Genomic DNA, 25,000 nt, shown 5'->3' on the forward strand with positions numbered 1-25,000 from the left:
TGGGACCTTCCAAGTCGGTGGTGTCCAACCACTACGGCTGAAAAGAGATGGATAAAGCAGATTTGCAGGTACTAATGACGAGAGTGGCACTTCATTTTTACTTGGCATATGGTGAATTCAGAGGAGGCTGCGACAACTCCGATGACGGTGACACAAAGTGGAAAGTAGGGACCCAGTTTATTTCAACGTTTCACCAAGACGGGCTTCTTCAGGAATGGCAGTTTTAACACAGCGACTAAAGTAGGCCTCATAGCTCCAAGACAGTGACATCATGCTCTTGAACAACCAGAACTAACTACCCTATTATAGGTCCTCCGCTAGTTACAAGGTAGGCCAAAAGTTTGACCAGTCTATAAAATCCTCTATTCTGATTAAAATTGTTCGATACAGCAGCATGGGCAGACTCGACATGCAAGTTTTGTTATATTTGTCACGGGGGATGTAAATTTAGAATAGAAATGGTAATATTAATCGAAAGTAAACTCAGGGAATTGACTTGCAAAATCAAGTAGTAAATTTTACTTTATGTGGCTTACTTCGCCCGTTCTCTAAGGATGAGAATTTTATAAAACTTTCTTAACAGTACACAGCGGAGACTAATCACTCACGAATGCTGTATTGTTAGTACTGTTGGTCTCTTGAGAAAGTGTGACCTTTACCCCCTGACAATCAATAACTAATATTAATAATAGACAAATTCTTGCTGATGCTTAACTCCTAGTTCGCACCACGGATTTGAGAATTAGTACAAAAGAACTAGCCTAAATACCAGTTGTGATTAATTTAGAAATTTGTGCAAACTGGGGTAAGCAAATTTAAGAAAGCACAATGTGGAGAAATCAAACACGATTATAGTTTAACATTAAGGTCAAAGAAAAGAACTAAATTAATTAATTACAATGAAATAAATATACGTTACATGGATCTCAAAAATGAATTCAAGAGGGGCATTCACTGTCACAGGGGGACTAGTGAATTCAAATAACAAAGGAAATACACTCACTCACTCATTCAAAGAGCTGATCAGACTTAAGTCTAGGAAAATGAACGGAAATACTGGTCAGTGGAGGGAACGAATCTGAAGCTACACAAGAGTGGGCGTCTGTCTGTTTCTACAGCAGGTGTTCCCCGCTGCTAGTCCACTACGCCGATCACCAACTGGGGTGGGGATATGCAGAAAATCATTGTACAACAGGGACGCTGCTCTCTACACTGGGCACAATGAATACTTACTCCTGGGGCGGTCCAAAACTGACTGACTAACCAAGCTGGGTATGGGAGTGACAGCGGGCATGTTCGCCGGAAGTGGGCGTGGCCTAACTTCAACGGTCAACAGAGACAGGGCAAACGATATACATGCACAATAAAATCACACAGTGGAGCACTGATGTCATGCATAAGAACAGTCACTTTTGAAGCAGTGACTAATATTCTGAAAAAACTATCCCGATCAAATGCATACAGGGACAGTTAAACTGAGTGATACACTGTGGGTTTTCCACTAAACTTCGTGATTTCCCACTAAAGTACAATGTCACGAATTTGTATAAATACACAGTCACACAAATTCGTGACATTACGCCCCATCAAAATCAAATTTTTCTCTGAAAATTTAACAGTATATACATATATAAACATCCTAACTCAGTCACACAAGATTCACACTGTGATGTGTGTACTATCCTGCTTCAGGAGAAAATCACTGTCGCCAATGAGCGTAAAAACCTCGTATTTACTTTAATAGAAGCAAGCTTGAGGGAAAAAAACTCCGTGACAATGAAAAAAACTGTACTCAGGTCAGACTGAGTGAAAATTCGCTACATTTACATTAACAACTAATTGTTATGTAGCGTGGTGTATGTAATAGACGGTGTAGATTTGACAGTTGTAGAGTAACTGTAAGCTACCTATGTGTAAAATAATATAATACAAATTAATAGTAAATGCAGACAACAAGGCAGAAGAGAAGAGGCAGCAGCATGCGGCAGAGGCAATCAGCTGATCTGTACGGGAAAACTGCTGTGCCCGCCATCTGTACCTGCAAAATCAGTGAAGGTGAAGCATCAGAAGTGTCAATGTGATAAAGAATTTTTATTAAATTACAATTTCTCTCTCCGCCTAGTAGTCAGTACATATGCTACAAAAAGTACACTATTATTTTCTTGATGGACACATTATTAACCAGGAAACATACTCCTTGGATTGCTCAAATCTCTCAGAACATCCAGTTTACTGGTTAAACCTAACTCTTCACTTGTGATTAATATTGGCAAGCTGAGAATCCCTTTGCAAACTTGGGCACGTCACATTTTAACACCCAGTGTGGGTGTGAACAGTCATGTGGATAATGTACATTCTCCGGGAATCCTCAGAGAGGCCCACAGCTCGAGACACACCACAAGGTAATTCAGACACAGCCTCAGATTGCCTCTGTGGAGGTCTCGAACTTCCTCCTTAACCTATGGTACATATGTATGTACAGGTCCTGGACATACTGTGTCCTGTGGGGCCAACGGGCGAGACATCAGGTCTGCACCCACATTATCACTGCCCTCTCTCTCAACGGACTCAGAGATTATGGGCGTGGATTCAAACGACGCAGGAAGGACACGTCCCTGACTGGTGGTACATTGACACACATTGCAGGAACACACACACCTATCTATTTCTTGTCCCATTCCTGGCCAGAAAAAGTCAGCACAGATGTGGCCCTGGATTTTCCTTTTGCCCACGTGACCTCCTGATGCTGAACAATGACCCCATTCTAACAATGCTTCACGATACTTAGTGGGAATGACAAACTGCAGTCGAACCTCGCCCTGGGGTGTTCGTGACTCACAGTACAGCCGTCCTTGTTTACGATGGAACCTGGCTTGTGCTCCACGTGAATACTTAATCACTTTACCCTTTTGCTTCTTCCACACAGCAACAAGTGTCGGGTCAGAATGTTGTTCTTGAACAACATCTTGGCTACAAATCAGATCTTGCGGCGATGCAGTGGTCACCGGGATGACACAATTTGGATCCTTGGCCATGGCTCGTGTTACTAGAGCCGAAGTCTGAGTAGCGCCATCCATGGTGCAACTATACTTGGCACTTGGTATGTTGCCTATTATTAGGTCAAACAAGGGTTCTGGCATGACAACTGCAAGTGTCATACCAGTATAAAATGGAGATGCCATCTGGATACGTGCCTCAGGGAATAATCTCACTGATCCATCAATAAGCTGAGCTTGGTTCTGTCGACCTGTGTACTCTTCAGGCCGAACTAGACTCTGCCTGTCAGAGCAACCTGAGGAACCACTGTCTCTCAGAACCTTTACAGAAACACCTCCCACAAACCCTGGCTGAATAATGAAGGCCCTGTTACCCGTGGGAGGGCCTGTGGAGGAAGCGGCCAGCCACTGATATGGCTGCATAGCGCACAACTCTGCGAATGTGACGCCCTAATGACTAGATGCCTGAGCAGTTGTACTCGGACTAGATCCCTGAAGGGTCATACTCTGACTAGATGCCTGAGGGGTCATACCATCTGGGAAGTTGGAGCGTTGACCACCTGTGGAGGAGGGTTCACTGTCACAGGGGGACTAGTGAACTGTGGGGAAGGACCTGTGCTGCTAGGGACAACACCATCATGCGCTTGTCAGGGAATGAAGGCTGCATTTGCCTCCTGCCTCTGATACACAGGAGCTGGTGCTGAAAAGGATTGTCCCGACTGTTGATCATGTGGCTGACACTGCTTCTGGTTAGGGTACTTGTTGTACCCCTTCGAATCGAGTGTCTGCGTATTTTGTCCCTGGTCCCACTTCTGCAGTTTGTTTGGGCCGTTGCCATTATTCTGAGAACGGCCTTGATGATGGAGTTCAGTCTGAGATGGCTTCTCAGACTTAGCAGTATCTTTCTTGTTCCAGGTGTGTTGCTTACGAGTTTGACAGCCGTAGGCAATGAAGAATGCATCAGCCTTTTCCACCAGTTGGCTGGGATCCCTTACCTGGCAGATCTCAAGGTGAGCCATAAGCTCAACAGGCCATGACTTTTCTAGCTGTGTGTGCAGCATGAGGTCAGTTATCCCCTCTCGCATGCGAGGGGTCTCATCTTTCTTCATCCATTCATCTAAGTAACCAGTGAGACGGTCCCTCAAAAACTGACTCCTGGCGTCGTCAACTGTGAGACTGTATGCTTTGATGAGTGCGACCTGCATCATCTCATACGTAAAATTGTCTCCACGAATTCTGTGGAGAATATTGAGGGCAGGGCCATCAAACAAGCTAAGAAACTGGAGCTGCTTAGCTGCCTCATCCAGCTGGTACAGCTGCACCATGTCTTTGAAACGAGCTATGAATGGCTCGATTAGCTCACTTTCCTTATATGAAGGAAGCTTGAGATGCGGGGTTGCCAGAGCATGTGCAGGGGGAGCACTCATGGAGCTCAGGTCGTCTGCACTAGATGTGCCTGAAGCCAGGGAGTCTCGCTTGAACTTCAGCATCTCAAGTCCAAGTTTCTCACGTGCCTCGTGCTTGGCACGCTCGTGTTGACGTTCTCTCTCACGTTGTTCTTGCTCGTGTTCACGTTCTCTCCCACGTTCCTCACGCTGTTCTCACTCATGTTCACGATGTTCTCACTCGTGTTCACGTTCTCTCCCACGCTCCTCAAGCTGTTCTCACTTGTGTTCATGTTGTTCTCACTCGTGTTCACGTTCTCTCTCACGTTCCTCACGCTGAATTTTATGCTCTTCAGGGGCATCATTCTCGCAATGCTGTTCATAAGTGTACCGTGAGAGCACATAGTCTTTAATTTCCTTGGGATCGGTAAGCCCCATATCCTTGGCTGCCTGTACAAATATATTAGTAGCCATGATGCTAACTCAACTAAGACTGAATGGACTAAAGACTGAGTACTGACTGCTGTTGCGCAAAGAAATGGTAATAATCGAAAGTAAAGAATATAGGCACAAGCTGGTGGTGACCAGTTTTATCTCCTGTGGAGGAGGATTCACTGCCGCAGAGGGACTAGTGAATCGTGACCAGTTTTATCACCTGTGGAGGAGGATTCACTGTCACAGAGGGACTAGTGAATTGTGACAAGCTTTATCTCCTGTGGAGGAGGATTCCCTGGCACAGAGGGACTAGTGAATTGTTGCTCGTTTTATCTCGTTAAACTGGTAGGATTCACTGTCGCAGGGGAACTAGTGAATCATGACTCGTTTTATCTCGTTAAACTGGTAGGATTCACTGTCGCAAGGGAGCTAGTGAATCATGACTCGTTTTATCTAGTTAAACTGGTAGAGAAAGAAAAAATGCAACTGGGCTGGGAAAACTCTTACATAAATAGTAAGATAGTGCCTATAAAGTTTAATGATAACTAACACCTAGGTAAGAGTGAGTGAGTGTTATTTCGTTAATAACTTTAAAGCTAGGAGTTAATATCCTGGAATGAGTTAGCCAGATGTCATGGGGGGGATGTAAAATTTAAGAATACAAATGCTGATATTAATCGAAAGTAAACACAAGGAACTGACTTACGAAATCAAGTAGTAAGTTTTACTTTATGTTGGCTTACTTCGTCAGTTCCCAATGGATGAGAATTTTATAAACTTTCTCAACAGTACACAGCAGAGACTAATTACTCACAAATGCAGCATTGTTAGTACTGTTGGCTTCTTAAGAGGTGTGATCTTGACCCCCTGACAATCAATAACTAATATTAATAATAGACAAGTTCTTGCTGATGCTTAACTCTTAGTTGGCAAAACGGATTTGAGAATTAACACAAAACAAGTGGCCTAAATACCAGTTGTGATTAATTTAGAAATTTGTGCAAACTGGGGTAAGCATATTTAAGAAAGCACAATGTGGAGAAATCAAACACGATTCTAGTTTTACATTAAGGTCAAAGAAAAGAACTAAATTTATTAATTACAATGAAATAAATTTATGTTACATGAATCTCAAAAATGAATTCAAGAGGGGACTTCACTGTCACAGGGGGACTTGTGAATTCAAATAACAAAGAAAATACACTCTCTCACTCATTCAAAGAGCTAATCAGACTTAAGCCTAGGAAAACGAACGGAAATACTTGTCAGTGGAGGGAATGGAGCTGAAGCTACACAAGAGTGGGCGTCTGTCTGTTTCTGTGGCAGGCGTTACTGCTAGTCCACTACGCCAGTCACCAACTGGGGTGGGGATATGTGGAAAATCGCTGTACAACGGAAACGCTGCTCTCTACGCTGGGCACAACGAATACCTGCTCCCGAGGCGGTCAGAAACTGACTGACTAACCAAGCTGGGTATGGGAGTGAGAGGAGGCATGTTTGCCAGAAGTGGGCGTGGCCTAATTTCAATGGTCAATGGAGACAGGGCGAACGATATACATGTGCAATAAAATCACACAGTGGAGCACTACTGTCATGCATAAGAACAGTCACTTTTGAAGCAGTGACAAATGTTCTGAAAAAACTATCCCGATCAAATGCATACAGGGACGGTTAAACTAAGTGATACACAGTGGGTTTTCCACTAAAGTACAATGTCATTAATTTGTATAAATACACAGTTGCACGAATTCGTGACAATATTACTCTTATGTACCACAAACTTAGCCTCATTCCACAGTGTTAATTGTCCGGTATCTATGTTGAACAATAGCAGTGTTGAGATTAAACACTCTCGTATCATATTTATGCTCCTTTAACCTTTTATTCAACCCTCTAAAAGTCTTCCCCACATATACCTTTCACAGTCTTTTGCACGGAATTTTGTACAAACATGCTTCACTTGTCCTTTTTACATATTTGTTATTTTGACTTGGCATGTTGTTACTCAGTCACGGTCCAGTTTACTGAGCAGTCCCATCGACCACAGGTAAGCAACTGCCCCTGTGCGATTGATTGACAGGTTTCCTACACCGTTGATACCGGTACTAAGTGTGGTCTTAGTGTGGCATGAACGGTGCAGTGCTCCATTATATGTGCTATGTTGTGTGGGCCTGTTCTGCAATCAGGGCACGTGTCGTGTGTGATTCCACCCAACCCAAATTTAAGCTTAATTTGGCAAGTAATACTTCAAAATAAGATTATTATGATGCTAATGAAATCAGCTAATTTAAGAAATAAACCAGAATGGCACTCAGTAGAGAGCATACCTCCGCCATCAACATCCATACAATATTCACTGAAAAATTTGCGAGCATGTCGTAAAACGCCCTATCTCACAATCTTAAAGATAGCAAAAAAAAAAAAAAAAAAAATCCTGGATCCGCACCTTTATTCGGATCCGCACCAAAATTTAATGGAGTCTATTCTGGGCCAACGCCCATTCTTCTACCAATTTTCGTGGAAATCAGTCCAGTAGTTTTTGTGCAATCTTGTTCACAAACCAACCAACCAACCAACAAACAAACGGACAGGGGTGAAAACATAACCTCCTTGGAGGAGGTAGTAAACAAAAATGTTAATCTATAAATCTATTGGCAGACGCCCTATCCCGTAAGGGGTGGCCACAAACAAATCGCCTCCATGTCATCCTGCCCCCTGCCATTCGATTGCCCTGCTCCCAGCTCACATCCCCGTCTCTCATATACCTCTCCACTCCATCCCTACATCTCATTCTTGGCCTCACCCTCCCTCTCCCTCCCCTCCACCTCACTTACATACACTCTCCTCATCAGTCTGTCTCCATCCTCTCCACATAGCCAAACCACCTCAGTGTGTGTGTTTCTCTTAACGCTTCCTATCACAACCACAACCATATCACAATGCTCCTTCACTTCCTCATTTGTCAGTCTGTCTCTCCATGTGACTCCACATGCTCCTATCAAATAACTCTTTTCCACTGCTCTCACTCTTGACTTCTGTCTGTCCAACAAGGTCCAACCTTCACTTCCATACATTAGAGTTGGTATCATAATATTGTCATGTAGTAGCTTTTCCACTTCTATGCTCACTTTCCTGTTGCTTATCATTGCTTTCAAGGAACCAGCAACTTCTCTTCATTGTCGTACCCTTTCAAGCACTTCACCCTCTAAACTTCCAGCATTACTCATCACACTACCCAAGTACTTAAATGCAATCACATTTTCCATTTCCTCCTCATCCAACCTCACTTTACATTCACTGACCACTTCTCTCGAAGACCATAACTTTACTCATCCCTACATTACCTTTAGATTCCATATCTTACACACTCTACCAGACTCATCCACCAAGCCTTGCAGCTCCTCTTCGTCTTCACTTAACAACACAGTATCATCTGCAAACAACAGTACAGGGAGTTTCCAAACACTGCCCTCTCTCACTCGGGGAGCTTCAACATCCACTGCCCTACCTTGTATCTCTTTTTATACTCGCCAAACGTTTTTATCAACACCATATGCAACTACAGCTATTCGAGATTATATGGATAAAAAATCAGGCTGATAGAGGCAAAAATAAAACCTGGGGGAAGAAATTAGCAAAGCATCGCCCCCGCACTGCAGTGCGATCGTAAGACAATTTCCTTTTGCGATACGTAAAACTGACCCGAATTGTCCTACAGTAAATGTTTATATACCAAAATGTAGCTAATGAAATTTCCTAAAACTCCTTCTCATAAACAGTTATCATAACACATATATTTCTGTGAGAAAACAGGAAGGAAAGAAACAACATTGTAAATTAGCACATAATTTATATCCACTAAACGCTTTTATCAGCACCATAAGCAAGTACAACTGTTTGAGATTTTATGGAAAAAAATCACGGAGATAGAAGCAAAACTAAGGGTTTGAGGATAAAATGCTGAAGAAGTAAAGCATGCGCGGAAACAGGAGGGGTTCTCCCAGCACTCAGCCTAGGCTGAGCCGGCCCACATCCTGAGTGCTTACCCTCAGTTGGATACAGCCTGCATCGTCTTGTAATGAAAGGGTTAAATGAACATAGACTGAATGAATGGAGAGAAATATGTGGGAGCATTATGGGAAAAACTGAGAAACAAAGATGAAGGTCGATTCTGGAGTGAAGTTAAAAAGAGAGGTGGGGGACGGAAGAGGAACATAAAGTAGACAAATGTCATTAATGGAAAACAGTATAATGAAGATATTGTAAACTGATTTCATAATAAGTTTTCAGCAGTGCAACAAGACGACAGTGATGCTAAGCTTGAGTTTATGAATGAGTTTATAGAAAGATGGCAAAATGGTAAAAAAATGTACACTCGAGTCTGGCCAGTGTTACTGGGAGGGTGATAGCACGTCTGAGGCATCAGATGGGGCACAGTCTAAGTAATATACAGTCGTCTTACTCTTGGTTCAAATTTTGGAGCAGCCCGTGCATGACGTCACAGGGTTCCACAGCCGTCAATTGGCTCGGGGCAGTGCCCGGGTGCAGGAATGTCTCCCCTGTCTCCTCTCACTCGTGTGGGAAGCTCAGACATGCGGCAATTGAAAACATGCCTGTTTAAATACGGAATAATTTCCGAAGCTAAAAAGGTCAAAATTAGCTTTAAAAGTTTACCTATATCAAAGAATATAAAAGATTATCAAGTTTATAAAACGATAAGTATGTCTGAAGTCAATTATCCAATCACGGTGTACACAAGCCTACGTTCACATGTTGCCCAATAATACATGTCTGCATTCACTTCAAACGTCACTCATCATTTCATAAAACTTTATAATCAACTTTATTTTTTTTTTTTTAACGGTAAACCTTGCAAGTTAACTTTGACCTCTTTAGCTTCGGAACTTATTCCATGTTAAAACTGGCTGCTTATATTGCAAACAGTTTACAAATATATATATATATATATATATATATATATATATATATATATATATATATATATATATATATATATATATATATATATGTGGAGCCTCAGTGGTCCAGTGGTAAAGTGTGAATTTTCGTACCCTGAAGAACGAGGGTTCGTGCCCCGCCTGGGTAATAAACTATGGAAGCGTTCTTCCAGCCAAGTACTGCATTAGCTGACATAAGGGGTGCTGTGGTTGAACCATTGTCGCATAGTATAATGTATGCTTGCACCCAGTCGGCTTGCGTGGGCCGATTACACTTGGTTCACAGACTACACACACATCCAAAGCCACTCCAACACTACAGTTACACTTACAAGCACTTCTCACCCTATTTACAATCTCTACTAGACAGCCTAAGTCACTTGGTAGAGATACATTGGCTGTATCGTCCCGACTTCGGTCGGGATAGGCCATTCCTGCAGTGGATACTCAAACGGCTGATGATGATATATATATATATATATATATATATATATATATATATATATATATATATATATATATATATATATACAGTGGGGCACCAATTTTCGCGCCTAATTGGGTCCAAAAATAATGCGCGAAAGTGGAATTAGCGAAAGTTGGGGCATTGTCTTTATGGCAAAAAGGCTAATTGGTTCCCGGTTATCCTAAAGTAACATCAGATTTTCATTTTCACTTGCAATACAGTACATCAAATCACTATTGTACATTGCATTGTGAGATACAAACAATAAAAACTGTACAGTACACATTATATGAGGAGAAACATACCACAGAGACCAGGTTGAGGTGTTTAATGGATGTTGGGGGTAAGTATCCGAGGCGCGTGGTGGGCTTATTTAGCCACGCCAGACGTATTGGCGCCACCTCTTGCTGCCTCGCTACCACTCTCTCTCTCTGCCTCCTCAGATGCAACTTGATGCAACACTTCCACTCTGTGCTGAATTTCCCTTTGTGCTAGGTTCTCTTGAACAAATCCATCGAAATCTTCATCCAGGTTAAGCTCCTCTATGGCACTGTCAGTAGGGATAGCACCATGGTGCTATGGCCTTGGTCTTTTCTCCCGACTTTGAATGTCCCGGCCACTTTTTATCACCACCACTGCCTCCCGGCCCTCCCCCCACACCACCAGGCTCTCCCCCCACACCACCAGGCCCTTTCCCCACATTACCAGGTATGGTAGAGGCCATTGAACCGTGAGAATCCAACACAATGGAGCTAGCACGCTCGTACACAATGGCGGGAATGGGTGGACAGAGTGTTGACATGACGTCATTCAAGATGGCGGTGGGTTGCGGGCGGGCGGTGCAGGAAATTCAAAGTTCAAAATATTGTCCCAGACCCAAAATTTGTGCGCGAAAATCGATTTTTTTCAAGCGAAAGTGGAAGTTAGGGAATATTTGATGCATGCCGCGAAAATGGATTCCCCGAATCCTGCTGTAGCGAAAGTTGGTGCACTACTGTATATATATATATATATATATATATATATATATATATATATAAATATACATATATATATATATATATATATATATGTTAAAATAAGAGCAGCTGTAGATTTACCAAGCTCCGAAGTGTTACATTAACCAATGAGCAGCCTTAATTCAAATGTTTCTTGGCTCCAGCCAGCAGAGCTGAGTGAACAGGGTATACTTGTCACACTTGAGTTATCCCTTTACTTCTCATTTACTTTCTGTGGGAGACCTTGTGATGTCATCCTCTTGTGCATGAGACAACTGTACATTACTTAGACTGTGGGAAAGGGCATTACGAGGTTGACTCCATATTTTTCAGAAATGCATCAGAGGAATTTTTATTTTTTTTTGTCTCGCTCTTTAATACTTGTTTTTCTCACTGTTATTTACCATTGTTACTTTCAAAGGGTATGATTACTCCAAGAGTTAAGAATTACAAAGGTTATATAACAGGCAAATAATTATAGGCCTGTTATGCAGTCATTATACATTTTAACCTCCTGCATCCCAGCAGATTTTTCACCATTGAACCCCCTCATTCCTGGCAGATTTTCAAAGTTTTTTTTTTTTTGGCTAAAACCTCCGCTTTTTATGAGAAAAATCGAAAATTCAGAGAGAAAGTGCTCACCTGAGCTTAGAAATGCCTTGTACAGTTAACCCTTCCGTCACCTGGTACCATCATCTCTCGAGCCACACTCCAGAGAAGATGTTTTCTATGGGAGGGGTAACTATTACTCAGAATAGGTAGATATTTACTTGGTATGAAGTTATATGTAATAAAAATTATACTGGTTTTCACACAATAATATAGGCGATATAAGCGTTGTTTCACTCAATAAACACATCAACATACCGCACCTTCCTTGGCGACGTTACCTCCTCATCACTTCGGTTCGTTTCTTCCTCAGACACCACGTAATATTTGTCCTCCACATTTGGAATCACTTTCACTTTGAATTTCGTCGTCAGAGAGACTGTGGCAGAACATGTCTTTACTGGCCAAGTCACTGTCAACAGGTGAATTGCTGAGAATATGACGTGCGGGGGGAGGGGTCACGCGAGTCTGGGCAGTGTCACTGCTTGGCATTGGGTAGAGGAAGGTCTCCCACATGTGCCTACCAAAAATCACCCGCAAAACTTTAAAAATGTGCAAATGACAGACCTCACAATTGCAAAACATGTAAACACGTTGTCAGGAATCACTGTGACAAAATGTTGCAACGTGTATACACGTTGACGGGACGCCTTGGGTTAAAAATTTTTAGGTCGTAGTCTTACAGATTTTAGAGGAAAAAGTCCACTTAAATTCAAGGCAATATAGTTTCCATTGATGCAGCTCCACTAATGACGGCTGCTTTTTCTTTAAGGAAGTGATGTACAAGTAGCCTACAGCAACTCTGGTGATGATGGTATAGTGACCTTTACTGATTTTTCTAAAGCTCTTGACAAAGCCAACCATTTCATAGTAGGAAAAAACTACTAAGTGTATATATTTGCCACTTGATATTGTATATATCACTGTACATTACTTGAGGAACAAGGAAGCTAATAACATGTGGAAAAATGCTCGTGGAACAGGGGGTAAGACAGTGTGGTGTTTTATCTCCCTTCCTGTTAAGCTTTAAGTTGATAAAATATTATCAGACATGACTAATATGAGCAAGGGGTGTAGCCTTTGCCTGGTGCAAGTAAAATTAATATTTTAGCTCATGTAGGCGCCATAACCTTTATGACAAGGAAGATAGAGCAATGAATAATTTATATCCAAGATTCTGTTCTAATATAATGGCACAAATATATCATGATTAATATAGGAAACGAAATTTATTCTCCTACGATGGAGGGTAAAGTACAGAGTTAAGTATTTGGCGGAAAAATGAAGATAAAGTGGAGATCGTTAGTGTGGATGATTACCCAGGGCACGTAATGAAGCATGACGTAAACGATGTGAAGAGAAAGAAATGGAGAAACGACTAATAATGTTTTTTGCAAGTTTTAATATCATTTTTAGACACTTTAATGACGTTAATACCAATACATTTTTCTCTTTTAATTTTAACTCCAAGTCAGACTGTCTACTGCTAGTAAACCACTAAGATTCGTGTAGATCGTTTCTTTACAGCATTGAAAGGAACTTACTAAATCATTAAAGCGAATGGCTGAAGCACCACCCTGTGCCAGCAAGCACGACGTGACAGCCTTCAATAACCAACTCTTGTTGAGGCACCATGTAGCAATCACTCAGTGTCGCTACAAAGAGAATGATGCACCTGAAAAATTCTTTGATAAAATTAAATTTACCATTCTTTAAATCAAACTTAAAAAAAAAACGCTTTCAATATTTTCAAAGTTCATTACATAGTAGACGTAGCCTGCCATGTCCTAGATATATAATACGATCAAGAATTTACTAAGTGCAAAATCACAAAGAAAGGTGGAATCCCACAGTCATTTAGATGTGACATATTTGTTTCTGATCTTATATTTTTCATATTGTGCTTTTTTCTGTTCCTGAATGTTATTACAGTGTCTTTATTCTTCATAATGGCAGTCTATTTGATTATTTTATGCTTTTATTATTTTTAGTCTTGTATAGGTACACCATTCATAATGTTTTTGTACTGTTATTTTATGTTATTGCACATAATATTTTGTACTTCCATTGTTCGTGCATTTTAACTTTGAAATCAGGTTAGTGTTTTAATATTATTTTACGTGAAAAACAAGGTACCGTTTACTTTTAAATCATGTAATATATATTATCACAACCAACAATGTTAAACCCGGCATAACGTGCCCCTTTCCTGTATAATATAATTACGAAATAAAGGAGTTTCATTGACTACTGCTACTACTACTACTACTACCTAACCTTCTCACCGAGGTTCCTTGTACCCAAACTGAGCACAACCCAAATCCATTCTGACACTCATGAAGTATTCCCCTTCATAATCTTCAACTGTTCTCTGAGGAAGAAAAGGGAGTGTGCAAAATGTTCCCATGCTTCTTTCTTATTCGTCATGCATTAAAACAAAAGTACATTACAAATTGTTACGAGGAAAAAAAAAACTATAGTACGGGTAAGTAATTTTGTTTCACATGAAAAGCAAAGGAAGGAGGAAATTATATCTTCCGTTGCCTCCTGCTCTTCCTGAGAAAAAAGGGTTATGGGAAGCAGTTCCTCGTATGTTTGTTTGTTAATCCGGGCCCCAGTCTTTGCATTTTTAGGACTTCAGTCAGCACACTCTCTCTCTCTCTCTCTCTCTCTCTCTCTCTCTCTCTCTCTCTCTCTCTCTCTCTCTCTCTCTCTCTCTCTCATCTTCTTCACACATGCAAAGAATTGTTCTATTCTCTTCTTACTGAGTCAAAGCCGTGGATGCAATATACTCCAATGGGAGTTCTGGTCTTTCTCTTTCAATAAATTTTCTCCCATTTTCTTTTTCAAGTTTCTCTCTCTAGTTTGCCACGTTGCATTCCAAAAAGAAGCGACGAGTCCTTAACCAGTGAATTCTTCTCCAAACTTCGTAAATGGTGTCTGGAGTTTTCTCCTGAACCTGAAAATTGGTTCTTATACTTTTGTCAAGTTTGTAGGCTCGGGTGATTAACTGCACCATGAGAGCGGCGTTACCGAAGACAGCCGTAATAGCACACACGAAGACAGTCTTACATGTGTGAAAACAGGAGAGAAAATAGTTATTGATATAAAAAGGAAGACAAACAAGACGAACGTTTTCATTCAGAATATATATATATATATATATATATATATATATATATATATATATATATATATATATATATATATATATATATATATATATATATATATATATATATATATATATATACCCGTATTTACTGTATTTACGTAGTGCTGAGAGATTTTACAACCTACAGAGGGTAAAGAAGGTGTAGGGACAGGAATGGACAGAAGTGGAAGGGATGTGTTTGGCAGGCAAGAACAGACCAACTGACTCAGCTGCCACACAGATCCGTCCCTGCTACTGTGAATTAAATGCAAAGACTGGAAAGCGCAGGCGATGGTAGGTGGGAATAGATGTTCTCTGGTAACTCGCTTTATCTCTGCCTCTAATGTGGGGACGAAGTCATGAATAACGGCCATTATACTTTTTTTTTCTTTAATATATGCCTGCATTCCCAACCCAAATAAACTTTGATACCTAAATGTCGATATTTATAAAGGCACTGACACACTATGCACGTGTCTGTCATGAATTTCGTAGGTTCACCTTCATCTTCGTAAGCAATATCTAAAACTGAACCATAATTATTTTATTTTATTATTATTATTTTTTTTTTTAAGGCGACAAGACAAATCTGACAGTGCGTCTGCCACTTGTATGATATTTACATAACTTTCCTTGCCAGAATGCCTCCCACACCACTCAATAAGCATGGATATTCACAACAATATGAAAGAATGCATGATTTTAATTATGTCACATGGTGCAATCGTGTTGCTTCATCTGATTATCACAGTGTAGTGATAGCGCCGACGTACCCATAAGCCTTAATACATATAATCATCCTTCGTATCCCCAGACATGGAGATATTAAATTTTTTCAAGCATCTAGCCTAAATCCTTATGCTTATGAATAACTATAACATGTACTCAAATTGCTAAAAAAGACGCTAACACACTAAAACGCAACTGATAAATATCCCTGTTTCTTCTTTTCTTCTGCATCATTATCTACATCAGCATACTACATAAAGGACATTGAAAAATTTGAGAAAATTCATCGAAGAATCACAAAAATGATAGCACGACTTAGAAACAAACCATACAAGGAACGCCTTGAAGAACTTAAATTATTTAACCTAACGAAGCGCAGGTTAAGAAGGGACCTAATTGAAGTTTTCAAAATCATTAAGGGATATGACAACTCAGACGTGAATAAATATTTTGATATAGACCGATCGTGTCAAACCTGAAGTAATGGCTGCAAAATTATGGGAAAGCGTTTCCAATCTCATGAAGCAAAATACTTCTTCTTTAACAGAGTTGTAAATATCTGGAACAGATTCCCCTCAGATACCGTGAACAGTATCTCAATTGAGACATTCAAAAACAAAATAGACAAGTATTTGCACGAGAATCCTCAGCTGACTCTTTTTCTGTCCGAATAACTTGCCTTTATAGCTACGTGTAAGTTCATTCCCCTTTTTGTCTACAAGACACCCCGTAAACAACGTACCTGTACATAGTGTTGCATCACGTCATTATACATTTTTCAATTTATTTAATGCAAATAAAGTAATATAAACACTACCAGGATCTGCACAGATAGCCCTGAGTTAACGGTCAGTACTCTTACTTTCGACCTGTGATGGGCTGTGGATCACTGATGGTTCCTGTTAGTCAAGTGACCACCATCGGGATTTTTTAAATACCAGGGGTCACTGCTTCAGGATGAAATTTGTGTATTTGTCCCACATGGGAGAGTTCCTTGTCGTAGTGGAGTGAACGAAGCTAGGGCCTGATTGACTGCTGCCTACCTTAAAAGCGCCAGGCAAGGCTGCTGCACCACCCCTAAACATCCACACTGTGCAGTCCCCTTGTGTCTACAGGACACCCCGTAAATTTAACATAGCATCACGTCACGTCATTATACATTTTTCGATTTACTCAATGCAAATGAGGTAATATACAGTAAGCACAGATTAGGATCTGCACAGATAACTCTAAGTTAACAGTCACCACTCTCACTTTCGACCTGTGATGGGCTGTGGATCACTGAGGGTCCCTGTTAGTCATGGGACCACCATCAGGATTTTTTTTAATGTACCAGGGGTCACTGCTTCAGGATGAAACTTGTGTACTCGTCCCACATGGGAGAGTTCCTTGTCTCAGTGGAGTGAACGGAGCTAGGGCCTCATTGACTGCTGCCTACCTAAAAAGCGCCAGGTAAGGCTGCCGCAACACCCCTAAACATCCACTTTGTGCATTGTACATCCACACTGTGCACTGTGCAGTCCCCTTTTGTCTAAGACACCCGTCTTATATATTTTTCAATCTCCCCAATGCAAAGAAAGCAATATAAGCACAGATTAGGATCTGCACAAATAACCCTGAGTTAATGGTCACTACTCTCACTTTCGACCTGTGATGGGCTGTGGATCACTGAGGGTCCCTGTTAGTCAAGTGACCACCATCGGGGTCACTGCTTCAGGAGGAAACTTGTGTACTTGTCAGACATGGGAGAGTTCCTCGTCTCAGTGGAGTGAACGGAGCTAGGGCCTGATTGACTGCTGCCTACCTTAAAAGCGCCAGGCAAGGCTGCTGCACCACCCCTAAACATCCACACTGTGCAGTGTGTAGTTTCCACGTTATGTCCACAGACTTCCCATTAACTCAATGTACCGGTTTATAATGTCATGCCGTAACTATTAGTGTATTTGATTACTTTCTCTTTCAGGTTACTTAATCGGGTAGCTTATAGACAAAGTATTATAGAATGTGACTTTTCCTTTCCAGTATTTCCTGTGAAATTTCCATGTCAGTTTTTACATGCTGCACAGTGGTTTTTCTCACTTTTTCCTGGAAGGTTTGGCGGTGGGGGGAGCCTTCTTGCTTTACTATCCTTATCCTTCAGCATGTAGAGTTAGATCTTGTAGTCATAGTTTTCTCTATAACAAGCAGCCTCGAAAGGACCATAAGGTCTGTTGCTGTTTGCTTTCCTATGTAATCCTATGTAATCATCATCATCTTCTTCTTCGACCCCTCTCGCTCAAAAATGGCAAAACCGATCTTCCCCCCCCCCCTTTTTTTCCCCACAGAAGGGTTTCATTCTCCACAGGTCGAAAACACGATTGGTATTGCCCGAAAAAGGTCAAAAGTAATAGAACGGGAATTGGTCAGTTTCACAGTACTGATCCGATGTAAACAAAACTCGATTGAAGGGTTGAGGCTGAGGATAGATGGTGACTGAGAACAATCAGTGAAAATCTTACAATGTCAAGATTTCGACATTTTAACTCAAGAGTTTGTCATTCTATGTGGATGATATTTGGTGGAACGATTTAGGATCGGAAACAGATTAAAGTCTGCAATTTTTAGAGCAATGGAACACTGGTCTAAGTCACAGGGTAAGATCTGTTTAAGTTCTTTAATCCATTTTGAACCAAACATAGTTGAGGGGTTCATGGTCAATCAAGAATGAAGTATTTCAGATTTGATAACAATCGGTTAAAGGTAAGACGACAGCTCGGTCAAAAGTTTAATCATAGACCGATCGGAAGATGAAGGTCTTGCTCTCCTAGTGTTTTTTTTTTTTTTTTTTTCCCTCGAGGAAATTTTATTTAGCTCAACAGAGACTTTTCGAACTGGAGTTGATTAGTAGGGGCCTCCGTTAATCCCTTCACTTCTACGACTCTCTACTGCTGAATAACATCGTCAAACCTTCGGACCTTTCTTACATCGCGGCTGGGAAAAAAAAAAATGTATAGCAAGTGTATAAAAAGCATTTAATAAAATGTGTGCAGAGGTAGAGGTGGTATTACACCAAAAAACACCGACAGAAGGTTGAGGCAGAAAAACGACATGTAATCCCATGTCATAATAATGGTATAGATATTAAACAGCTATGCAGTAAACAAAAGTATGTTATTAAAATGTTGGATGTGATTACATGTCGTTTTACTGCCTTGACCTTGTTCAGATGGTTTTTGGCGCACAGTCTTCCTCACATACTTTATTAAATGTTTTTGTTTTTTATATTTGTTACTACAGGGTCTTGTTGGGCTGCAGGTGCCACTTAATTTATCCAGATTCAGTAGGAAAAGGAAATCGTGGCAGGTCACAGTTTTGGCATTAAGGTTTATTCAAGCATGCAAAATTCTCTCCTCCTCATGGGCCACACAGTCTAGACGAAAGTGTAATTCACAATATCCGTGAAATGAAGCTTAACCCTTTGACGTTCAGATTACCTCGTTAAAACTGATGACATTATATTTAGGGTATTACTACCCTCTGAAGACGATTTTCTTCGGATATAGAGACTTTTTCGAACTAGAAGAGTTAGATTAATTCCTTATTTACCTTTTCATGCTAACAGGATTTCCTCCATTTTGATAATCCTCTGATGATTGTGTGAATAAGCTAAAACAACACTTCACCACTCTGACGGGATTTAAAAAAGGAGATGGGGGGGGGGCAACTCATGTCGAGTATATCATCTTACATACTTCAGCCACGTCTCTATGCTTCTTCGGTTTCTTTTCTCCCCATATTTCCATGACCAAGTTTTCTCATACATTAATGACTTATCCATCCACCTTCTTGCCCGACCATGTCTCCTCTCACCCACATAATTACCCATATGTAGATGCTTTTCGCCGATCTCTTTATATCCGTTCCCTTCCATTTTTCATAACTTTCACAAATCTATTTTTTAAAGTTCTATTCAAGCCATACAATCAGTATACACTTCTAAACAACCCCATATGTACAGCTTTCACTCTTGAGGTTTGGTACTCATACCATACTAAAACCCCAGCCATTTGTTAATTTTGGCTCTTACACAGCTTCCAGCGGTTATGCTGAAGCTTCTGTCATCACAAGTCCTTCATCGCATCAGCCACGACACTTCTCTCAGTCACGTGTTTACCCCTTCTTTAGTAATTTACCTTCGTTTTTTATCAGTTTATTTTTTTTTTAATGTTTCCACCATCTCCAGGCTCCTTCCATTCACCAACACATCACTGTGTGTGTGTGTCACCTTCTCTTTCAACAATATACATTGATTTTCTGATACACGTTTACTTCAGACCTTGGCACTCAAAGACATTTAAAAAAATATGTCTTTCTTACAAGATCCTATTCACTAGTTACAAGCAACTGAACATCACCTGTACGTGTACCCATAAGGTCTGTATTATGTCACCCGTCACCTTTATTTAAGTTTTACTCCAGTCGTTTTAATTCTTACTTTGACCTCTCTTAGCTCCATCTGTATACTAAACATCTACAGAAACATCACTTGCTGATCCCACTTCGATACTGATAATGAACCACCTTTTCTTATCAATCTAATTTTCCTTTACATCCTACCACACTTTCCCGTTCTTGATAGCCAACACTATTGCGATGCCACACAGCTAAACTTTGATATGGGTAACGTACCAAAACAACCATTCGCACTTCAGCGGGTCATACAGTACAGAAGTGTACCCCAGACTGGTTTCTCCTGAACCCCTTCAGTTTGGGTGGAGAACCACGGTAAGATAAAGCTCTCATGTAAATTATGAAACAAATAAGCTTCAAATTCCATGCCGTACATTAAGGTAAAAAGGGGAGCCTTACATTCCTATATACCGCCCGTACAAAGTTCTCCATACATCTAGAATCTCCGCGACACGCTTTCTATATCTCCGTCCTGTCTCTCTATTCACGCACCCTTTCGTCTTGATACCCAGTCTTACGTTAAGCACCCCCAACTCAGACGCACAAACACGGCTCCTCTATGACTCCTGGCTGGAATAATAAATTCTACTCGGCGTCTAGCACGGAGGGTTTATTACTCTATATTTCAGAAAAAAGATTTCTCCCCCTCCTATTTTTTTCCTACCTTCAAACACAAAGAATCCTGCATCAATACCAGTGCGAGGGGAGTCCGCTGACGTTGGCTGATGGGTGAATGGGGTATGATTCACAAAGATCCATCCATTGTGCTCCTCCCCCATAACTCTTAACTCTCACTTTATTCCACCCAGCCCCTTCGCCCTTCCTGAACCCTTACCCATACATTTTCCGATCCTTCACTGAGTTGTATTCTCGTCGACTTACGAGACTACTTGCCGCTTCATTCTCAGCGATTTCTTTTGCATTGATATCATTACGTAGAACAAACCCTTTTACTGTGTTTGAGTAGTTTATTAAAATTAAACTACATGTTCGACTTAAAAGTCTCACAGATAATATTCAAATACAGTATCAGTTGAAACACATGCCACTGGACCTGAAATTATAATCACTATATAAAGTGGCACTTCAAAATGATATTGTTAAAGGAAGTCAGTCCCTTGTATTCATAAGAGTCACCCATACCTGGAAAGATTTTCATTTTACTGCCAGAAACTGTCAGGACCTACTGGCAGTTTTACGTCGGAATGAAGAATGCTGTCGACTTTAATATCACCTTATATGTTATATGTATCATCAGTATTAGCATAGCCTGCTTATATAACACAGAAGGTAATAAAATATCTTCGCACGCCCACTAGAATCTGATCCATTGTATACCTGTATATGAGTTTTCCCACAAAATCCCTTTTCTGTTATAACTCTCTCTCTCTCTCTCTCTCTCTCTCTCTCTCTCTCTCTCTCTCTCTCCACACAAGTATTGAAAAGACCCTCGAAATGAAAAGGAAGAAGAAGAAGAAGAAAAAAAAAAAGCACAACTGGGCTTTGCAGAGAGTAGGAGGAAAAAGTCAATCCAGGAAGTGGAAGAGAAAGTGAAAGTACAAGGATACAGAGAGTGAGAAGAAAGCCTAGGTTAACACTTATCACCTAAACTAGCCATTAATACAGACAGTTAGTTTTCGCGATGTCCCAATCATCCCTTGGAATACGATTTGCTAAAACTGAAAAACATCCACATCTTCCAATCTTACTGCTGGATGAGAGGCACAAGGGGAATTCAAACTTTATGCTGGAGATTAACCAGCTCGAGAATCGGCCTTAGGTTCTTTCAGTTGCGTTCTAACTTTGCTAACCAGTGCACCAACCAGTTCTGGTGATGGGAATCGCTGGGAAGAGAGAGAAGGAAGAGGATCGGGTGGTGAATGAGGCAGGAAGAGGGTCGGGTACTGAGAGAGATGCGGGGGAGGAAAGTTGAGAGAGGCAGGGGTAGGGATGGGTGATGAAAAAAGCAAAGATTGGGATGGCTGGTGAGAGGCGCAAGGGGAGGTTTGGGTGACGAGAGAGTCAGAGGGAGGGTTGGGTGGTGGGAGAGGCAGGGGGAGGGCAGAGTGGTTGGGTGAGGCAGGGGTAGGGCTGGGTGGTGAAAGAAGCAGGGGGAGGGTTGGGTGGTGGGAGAGACAGGGGGAGGGTTGAGTGGTGGAAGTGGCAGGGGGAGGATTGGATGCAGGCTTGGAGTAATTGTAATTTAACTGAAATATAATTAATTACACATATTTGGGTCATTGTAAATGTAATCAATTATTTACATAGGAGTCCACGCTGAAAGTTTGGAACGTGTTCGAGTAAGTGAACGAGCAAGTCAGCAGTGCTGAATATTGTCTCATGTGGCTCATCATCTTCCTCTGATTTCCGGACCTGAAAATGCTAAAAAGAACTTATTTGATTACACCAAAAATATTCCCTCACACTCCCTAAAACCAGTACTCCTCGTGTATTAATTTTAGGTCTAGGGCTTGGGACCTAGCAGGTTAATAATGACTTTGCTTTTTGTTCACTCACAAAAATTACTTTCACCAAATATCTCAGTGAGCTCCGATTCGAATCAGAAATCAGAAATTCAGAGCTTCTTTCGTCAATCAGGGTATCGTATTATTTTGACTCGGAATCAGTCAAAATTTTCCAGTAAAGAGTCACACAGAAGGTATTATTTGTTTTGAAAAGGCAAAACCTGGTTACTCTCAGCAATTCCCGGAAACTACGGCTGCGCTACTCACGCAGCCTTAGACCATTACTTCTTGCGCAGCCTACTGTTATGCTGATCTATCTATCTGTTGCCAGACGCCATAATCCCGTATGGGGTGGCCATTTGACTCTGAGTTATTTGTTTTACAGGGAGGGGCACTAACCCTCCACCAACCCACTTGACACGTAGGGAGCACGCATGGTTTGGTTATATGGTTACCACCCAGCGTTGTAAATGGTTTCTTGTTTTACAGGAAACCATTTGGCTTGTCACTCAATGTAAAGCCACCTATAACAGAAAGAAAAGCATTAAGTAGTGACAGGAAAGATGGGAGAAATAGGAAGAGAGGAGGGCAGGCACAGAAAAAATCGTTTCCTCGATTTACGGAAAAACTATTGGGAATAACGGGTTGTCTGTGGAATGAAAATAATTGAGAATTTTTATGCGGTTTCCAAGTTGGTGCCTATCTTTCTTGTAACTTCAAAATTGGCTGAGATACCCAAAAAAAGTTTGCTACTGTACAATAGAGTTTTCCTTCCGACCGCGGTCCCCATTTCGTGCTGATACGATAAATCTTTCGCTCGGGTACATATGTCGGGGTCCAAACTGTGACTAAATTTGGTGTTCTCGCTCGCTGCGCTCGCTCGAACACTTATTTACCTGTAATTGTAGTTGTAATTGTACTTGAGCTTTAAATTCATAAAGTAACTGTATTTGTAACTGTGATTGACTGTTTAGAAGGATAATAATTAAAATTACATCATACAAATATTACTGCATATGTTGAAAACACACACACACACACACACACACACACACAGGATGCTATAAACATGTGACATGAGACGTGACACGTCCAGTACTTGTATATCTGAGATCTGCAGACTCTGTACGAGACTAGTGTGTGTGCTGACTATCGTGACTACGTCTACGTATGTGGTGAGACAGGTTTGTAACTGCAAATATTTTTAAGGTACTGATAATTTTAATCGCAAATTATATGAGGTATTTACTATTATCTTGTAATCTCTGCATCATTATTAAATATATATGATTTTTACTTTTGCACTACAAGTTGTGGCTGCATCAATTTAACTTCAAATGAGATAACATTTAAGAAATTACTGTATATATATATATATATATATATATATATATATATATATATATATATATATATATATATATATATATATATATATATATATACTATATTTTTTTCAACAATCAGCGATTAGTTCAGTTTATACCATGGAAAGTCACTGAAATGAGTAACTGAACACTAACTTGGCTGTAATTGTAATTGTAATTTGGAAATATTAAAATTGAATAATTGTAACTGAAACTGTAATTAGCACTTTTTTCTTCCTTCTAATTGTAATTATAATTGTATTTGAGAAATATGACAAGAAATTATATTTGTAACTGTAACACAACTGGGATTGAGGCGTCTGGCAATAGATAGATAGATAGAACTGTAACTGACTCTAACCAGTGTAATTACTGCAAGCCTGATTGGATGGTGAGGAGATGCAAAGGAAGGTAAGGAGGTGAGAGGAACTGGGGGGTGATCGGGTGATTATGAGAGGCAGGGGAGGGTCAGGAAGTTACAGAGACATGGGGTGGGTTGGTGATGAAAGCCGCTGAGGGAGGGTCAAGTAGTGGGAGAAGAATGTGGAGGGTCGGATAGTAACAGAGGCAGGGGGAAGGTTGGCTGGTAAGTAAGGCAGCAGTAGGGCAGTGTTACCATATTTAGCATAATTTTATGTTTTTAGCATAATTTGATCTCAGATTTGGTGGCTACCATAAGTTATAACGTATCAGCGCCTCACATAATTTACAGAAGTTCTTGTTTGCAGACCACTGGGTTACCAAATATGAAATTTGTTATTAGAACTATGTATTACTACGTTTGTGGTAGAACAAAATTACAAGTATGTATTTCTGCCAAGAACTCTGGAATTATTTCTGAGGAAGAGGAGTAAGATTTGGAAAATGAGTGGTAACTGATATTCGGTGATCAAAAAGAAAATATTCCTACAAAATGCCTACACTGATGGTGTGACACTCCGGCCAAAATCAGAGTGGACGGTGCCTAACCCTTTCCAAATTTACCAAAG

Source organism: Coenobita brevimanus, chromosome 100 (assembly GCF_032717465.1).
Source record: "Coenobita brevimanus isolate Jiangsu-jjx chromosome 100, ASM3271746v2, whole genome shotgun sequence".
NCBI classification, from domain to species: Eukaryota; Metazoa; Arthropoda; class Malacostraca; order Decapoda; family Coenobitidae; genus Coenobita; species Coenobita brevimanus.